Source organism: Coregonus lavaretus (assembly GCF_964263955.1).
Source record: "Coregonus lavaretus genome assembly, chromosome: 6".
In the NCBI taxonomy this organism is placed as follows: domain Eukaryota; kingdom Metazoa; phylum Chordata; class Actinopteri; order Salmoniformes; family Salmonidae; genus Coregonus; species Coregonus lavaretus.
In genome coordinates, this window is record NC_139993.1 from 58,453,758 (window position 1) to 58,461,247 (window position 7,490).

The window sequence follows — 7,490 nt, forward strand, 5'->3', positions numbered from 1 at the left end:
GGGTATAGCGTATAATCATCACACACTGTGGGGAATGATATACATACATCTACTCCAGGCTGCTTGTATTTAGTGTTGAGGTTCTATGTCAAACTGACATGATTCTTTGGTTGAATTACCTCCTTGGTTGAATGAATGAATGAATGAATGAATGAATGAATGAATGAATGAATGAATGAATGAATGAATGAATGAATGAATGAATGAATGAATGAATGAATGAATGAATGAATTAACGAGAGGCTGTCCAGATGAATTCAGTCATTTGACGTCTGAACGATCGAGCTGAACATTCCCCAACTGAATGACTTATTTGAAGTGCATTTGAAGTATAGTTGTTGTTTAGTTGCTGTTTTCCTACACAATCTTTTGCTTATCTTCAGTGATGATCACGGCTGGTCCTTTGTTCTCCTATGAGCATTGTCCCATGGATGTAAAATACAGTACCACTACCTACCAGTAGAGGGGAGTAGTGTTCTGCAGTGTAGAGTCTGGTGGTCTATCCTCTCTTCAAGCACCAGTGTTGATCGATGTTCCCTCCGTAAAGGAATGTACGCGCCTTTCTTTGACATTCAGTTTTCTTGGTGATAAAAGTCAATCCAACAATGAGGAGATGCAGGGATCCAAACCAGCCAAGGATGGCCATTGCTCACATACCTAGGCCTGCTACGCTTGGTCCACGGGTTTGGATTTGGACATGCTCCTCCTGATTTAGGGCTAAGCTTGCAGCACCAGGTGAGGGTAATCAGGTGAATTGTTGAGAAAGGAGATGGATAGTCTGTTAAAACGGATTGGATAGTTGGTTCGAAAATAATGAGGAATTTCGATGAGAATTTCTCTTCAGTAAGTAGTCTAGTCCCAGTAAGCAGAAGCACTCCACTGGTCTTCATAGTCCATCAGGAGGAGGATCTGAAAAGATCTGTAGAATGTTTGTCCCTCACAGCATTATGGTGGTGGGCACAGCCGCAGGAAGTAGTGGTGCTGAGGGTGCTGCAGCACCCCCTGATAAAAACAAAGAAAATAAAATAAATATATATATACACGTGTGTGTGTGTATGTATATATGTGTGTATATATATATATATATATGTATGTGTATATATATGTGTGTGTATATACAGTGAGGGAAAAAAGTATTTGATCCCCTGCTGATTTTGTACGTTTGCCCACTGACAAAGAAATGATCAGTCTATAATTTTAATGATAGGTTTATTTGAACATTGAGAGCCAGAATAACAACAAAGAAATCCTGAAAAATGCATGTCAAAAATGTTATAAATTGAAGAGAGTGCTCCTAATCTCAGCTTGTTACCTGTATAAAAGACACCTGTCCACAGAAGCAATCAATCAATCAGATTCCAAACTCTCCACCATGGCCAAGACCAACGAGCTCTCCAAGGATGTCAGGAACAAGATTGTAGACCTACACAAGGCTGGAATGGGCTACAAGACCATCGCCAAGCAGCTTGGTGAGAAGGTGACAACAGTTGGTGCGATTATTCGCAAATGGAAGAAACACAAAATAACTGTCAATCTCCCTCGGCCTGGGGCTCCATGCAAGATCTCACCTCGTGGAGTTGCAATGATCATGAGAACGGTGAGGAATCAGCCCAGAACTACGCAGGAGGATCTTGTCAATGATCTCAAGGCAGCTGGGACCATAGTCACCAAGAAAACAATTGGTAACACACTACGCCGTGAAGGACTGAAATCCTGCAAGAAAGTACAAATACATGCCCGTCTGAAGTTTGTCAATGAACATCTGAATGATTTAGAGGAGAACTGGGTGGAAGTGTTGTGGTCTAATGAGACCAAAATGGAGCTCTTTGGCATCAACTCAACTCGCCGTGTTTGGAGGAGGAGAAATGCTGCCTATGACCCCAAGAACACCATCCCCACCGTCAAACATGGAGGTGGAAACATTATGCTTTGGGGGTGTTTTTCTGCTAAGGGGACAGGACAACTTCACTGCATCAAAGGGACGATGGACGGGGCCATGTACCGTCAAATCTTGGGTGAGAACCTCCTTCCCTCAGCCAGGGCATTGAAAATGGGTCGTGGATGGGTATTCCAGCATGACAATGAACCAAAACACACGGCCAAGGCAACAAAGGAGTGGCTCAAGAAGAAGCACATTAAGGTCCTGGAGTGGCCTGGCCAGTCTCCAGACCTTAATCCCATAGACAATCTGTGGAGGGAGCTGAAGGTTCGAGTTGCCAAACGTCAGCCTCGAAACCTTATTGACTTGGAGAAGATCTGCAAAGAGGAGTGGGACAAAATCCCTCCTGAGATGTGTGCAAACCTGGTGGCCAACTACAAGAAACATCTGTTGATTGCCAACAAGGGTTTTGCCACCAAGTACTAAGTCATGTTTTGCAGAGGGGTCAAATTTTTATTTCCCACATTAAAATGCAAATCAATTTATAACATTTTTGACATGCGTTTTTCTGGATTTTTTTGTTGTTATTCTGTCTCTCACTGTTCAAATAAACCTACCATAAAAATTATAGACTGATCATTTCTTTGTCAGTGGGCAAACGTACAAAATCAGCAGGGGATCAAATACTTTTTTCCCTCACTGTATATCGACATAACCTGAAAGGCCGCTCAGCAAGGAAGAAGCCACTGCTCCAAAACCGCCATATAAAAGACAGACTACGGTTTGCAACTCTACATGTGGACAAAGATGGTACTTTTTGGAGAAATGTCCTCTGGTCTGATGAAACAAAAATATAACTGTTTGGCCATAATGACCATCGTTATGTTTGGAGGAAAAAGAGGGATGCATTGCAAGCCGAAGAACACCATCCCAACCGTGAAGCACGGGGGTGGCAGCATCATGCTGTGGGGGTGCTTTGTGGATATATTGAAGCAACATCTCAAGACATCAGTCAGGAAGTTAAAGCTTGGTCGCAAATGGGTCTTCCAAATGGACAATGACCCCAAGCATACTTCCAAAGTTGTGGCAAAATGGTTTAAGGACAACAAAGTCAAGGTATTGGAGTGGCCATCACAAAGCCCTGACCTCAATCCTATAGAACATTTGTGGGCAGAACTGAAAAAGCGTGTGCAAGCAAGGAGGCCTACAAACCTGACTCAGTTACACCAGCTCTGTCAGGAGGAATGGGCCAAAATTCACCCAACTTATTGTGAGAAGCTTGTGGAAGGCTACCCGAAACGTTTGACCCAAGTTAAACAATTTAAAGGCAATGCTACCAAATACTAATTGAGTATATGTAAACTTCTGACCCACTGGGAATGTGATGAAAGAAAGAAAAAGCTGAAATAAATCATTCTCTCTACTATATATTTCACATTATTAAAATGAAGTGGTGATCATAACTGACCTAAAACAGGGATTTCTTACTAGGATAAAATGTCAGAAATGGTGAAAACTGAGTTTAAATGTATTTGGCTAAGGTGTATGGAAACTTCAGACTTCAACTGTATATATATATATATATATATATATATATATATATATATATATTCTGTACCCTACTCGTGTTTCAGAATTACGCCTCACCAAAGGGAAGCATCAGGGAGTTTTTTGTTGTTGTTGGTGACGTCGGGTCTGTGTGTGGATATATATTGTTTTTTCTCCTTTATTAGTCCTGAGAAAAATACTCCTCAGCTACTACCCCCACCCCCATCTGTCTCTCTATCTACTCTCGCTGTCTCTCTCTCTCTCTCTCTCTCTCTCTCTCGCTCTCTCTCGCTCTCTCTCTCTCTCTCTCTCTCTCTCTCTCTCTCTCTCTGTCTCGCTGTCTCTCTCTCTCTCTCTCTCTCTCTCTGTTTTTCTCTTTCTCTTCTCTTATCAGCAGTGTTTTTTAGATTCCCTGCACATTTCTGGAGGTGGAGAGGCACGAAAGACCCGCAGGCAGTAAAAATCTCAGTGAAAAATGACGTGCCACCCAATGCCACCTTGCTGGAGTTAAAAACATATCTGATCGAGCCTTCTCCTTAATATCACTTTAATGGTCCTTTTGTGAGTTATGACAATCTCACCAATACCCTCATTAATCGCACACTCCTCAATCTCAGCAAGAAGAGCACCTGTCAGACTTCCTTAGCTATTAAACCAGTTAATAATCTCAGCTGCATAGATAGCATACTACTGACCGTGCGGTAATGATTAGAGGAGGGCTTTTTCATCACGGTGGCAGTTGGCGGCGGACGACGGGACGTGATGGGCTGGCGAGATCTACCGGGGGTTTCAGCGTATGGAGAGCGTAAAACACGGGTGCCTTAATGAGATGGACCAGATTGAGAATTATCTCTGGCTCTCCAGGGTAATGGGGACGGGAAAATACATCTCGGCTCTACCGTTAATGGCTACCGCTGCAGCTAACGCTAAGTGGACCTGCACCACCAGAGGGCCTGTTGTCATTAGCCCATATCTCCCAGGAATGGAAATGTTTTTAATGGTGTAGCCTATGAGAGGGAAGGAAGGGGGTAAGTTATGGTTGACCTCATGAATTATAAGACACTGGAAGTGGCCTAGTTTCACCTAACGAGAAGCGACCAATTAGAGGTTGGGGTGAAACAATAATGTGGTGATGTGGTGGTATCATGACCCCCGTACGTCCAGGTCTAGTCGTCTCTGCTGGTGATGTGGTGGTATCATGACCCCCGTACGTCCAGGTCTAGTCGTCTCTGCTGGTGATGTGGTGGTATCATGACCCCCGTACGTCCAGGTCTAGTCGTCTCTGCTGGTGATGTGGTGGTATCATGACCCCCGTACGTCCAGGTCTAGTCGTCTCTGCTGGTGATGTGGTGGTATCATGACCCCCGTACGTCCAGGTCTAGTCATCTCTGCTGGTGATGTGGTGGTATCATGACCCCCGTACGTCCAGGTCTAGTCGTCTCTGCTGGTGATGTGGTGGTATCATGACCCCCGTACGTCCAGGTCTAGTCGTCTCTGCTGGTGATGTGGTGGTATCATGACCCCCGTACGTCCAGGTCTAGTCGTCTCTGCTGGTGATGTGGTGGTATCATGACCCCCGTACGTCCAGGTCTAGTCGTCTCTGCTGGTGATGTGGTGGTATCATGACCCCCGTACGTCCAGGTCTAGTCGGCTCTGCTGGTGATGTGGTGGTATCATGACCCCCGTACGTCCAGGTCTAGTCGTCTCTGCTGGTGATGTGGTGGTATCATGACCCCCGTACGTCCAGGTCTAGTCGTCTCTGCTGGTGATGTGGTGGTATCATGACCCCCGTACGTCCAGGTCTAGTCGTCTCTGCTGGTGATGTGATGGTATCATGACCCCCGTACGTCCAGGTCTAGTCATCTCTGCTGGTGATGTGGTGGTATCATGACCCCCGTACGTCCAGGTCTAGTCGTCTCTGCTGGTGATGTGGTGGTATCATGACCCCCGTACGTCCAGGTCTAGTCGGCTCTGCTGGTGATGTGGTGGTATCATGACCCCCGTACGTCCAGGTCTAGTCGTCTCTGCTGGTGATGTGGTGGTATCATGACCCCCGTACGTCCAGGTCTAGTCGTCTCTGCTGGTGATGTGGTGGTATCATGACCCCCGTACGTCCAGGTCTAGTCGGCTCTGCTGGTGATGTGGTGGTATCATGACCCCCGTACGTCCAGGTCTAGTCGTCTCTGCTGGTGATGTGGTGGTATCATGACCCCCGTACGTCCAGGTCTAGTCGGCTCTGCTGGTGATGTGGTGGTATCATGACCCCCGTACGTCCAGGTCTAGTCGTCTCTGCTGGTGATGTGGTGGTATCATGACCCCCGTACGTCCAGGTCTAGTCGTCTCTGCTGGTGATGTGGTGGTATCATGACCCCCGTACGTCCAGGTCTAGTCGTCTCTGCTGGTGATGTGGTGGTATCATGACCCCCGTACGTCCAGGTCTAGTCGTCTCTGCTGGTGATGTGGTGGTATCATGACCCCCGTACGTCCAGGTCTAGTCGTCTCTGCTGGTGATGTGGTGGTATCATGACCCCCGTACGTCCAGGTCTAGTCGGCTCTGCTGGTGATGTGGTGGTATCATGACCCCCGTACGTCCAGGTCTAGTCGTCTCTGCTGGTGATGTGGTGGTATCATGACCCCCGTACGTCCAGGTCTAGTCGGCTCTGCTGGTGATGTGGTGGTATCATGACCCCCGTACGTCCAGGTCTAGTCGTCTCTGCTGGTGATGTGGTGGTATCATGACCCCCGTACGTCCAGGTCTAGTCGGCTCTGCTAGGTGTCAGGGGGCATTGAATTACACCTTGGTTTTTCACTAGGAGAAAAGAAATGGAACAGTACCATCAAGAAAAAAATTATAATCTAATTCCGACATGGGCAATTCCACGATAACAGAGTGACACTGAGACTCTAAATGTTTATGTCAAACAAAAAACAAAGTTAAACAAACCATACAACTCTATGTACAATGACTACTTGTATCAATTTCCACAGAACATCTGTACAAAAACACATTCAGTTGAAGAGAAGTGCAGATGCAGCACCAACAGCACAAATCGTCATTCTGTTACCTGCACTGTTCTCCAAATAAATACAGTTGAAGTTGGAAGTTTACATACACCAGTATCTGTGTGTGTTCATAGGTACATCAGTATCTGTGTGGGTGTGTTCATTTGTACATCAGTATCTGTGTGTATGTGTTCATATGTACATCAGTGTCTGTGTGTGTGTGTGTTCATACAGTTGGTCGGAAGTTTACATACACCTTAGCCAAATACATTTAAACTCAGTTTTTCACAATTCCTGACATTTTATCCTAGTAAAAATGCCCTGTCTTAGGTCAGTTAGGATCACCACTTTCTTTTAAGAATGTGAAATGTCAGAATAATAGTAGAGAGAATGATTTATTTCAGCTTTTATTTCTTTCATCACATTCCCAGTGGGTCAGTTACATAAACTCAATTAGTATTTGGTAACATTGTCTTTAAATTGTTTAACTTGGGTCAAACGTTTCGGGTAGCCTTCCACAAGCTTCCCACAATAAGTTTGGTGAATTTGGGCCCATTCCTCCTGACAGAGCTGGTGTAACTGAGTCAGGTTTGTAGGCCTCCTTGCTCGCACACGATTTTTCAGTTCTGGCCACACATTTTATATAGGATTGAGGTCAGGGCTTTGTGATGGCCACTCCAGTACCTTGACTTTGTTGTCCTTAAGCCATTTTGCCACAACTTTGGAAGTATGCTTGGGGTCATTGTCCATTTGGAAGACCCATTTACGACCAAGTTTTAACTTCCTGACTGATGTCTTGAGATGTTGCTTCAATATATCCACATAATTGTCCTTCCTCATGATGCCATCTATTTTGTGAAGTGCACCAGTCCCTCCTGCAGCAATGCACTCCCACAGCATGATGCTGCCACCCCCGTGCTTCACGGTTGCGATGGTGTTCTTCGGCTTGCAATGCATCCCCCTTTTTCCTCCAAACATAACGATGGCCATTATGGCCAAACAGTTCTATTTTTGTTTCATCAGACCAGAGGACATTTCTCCAAAAAATACGATCTTTGTC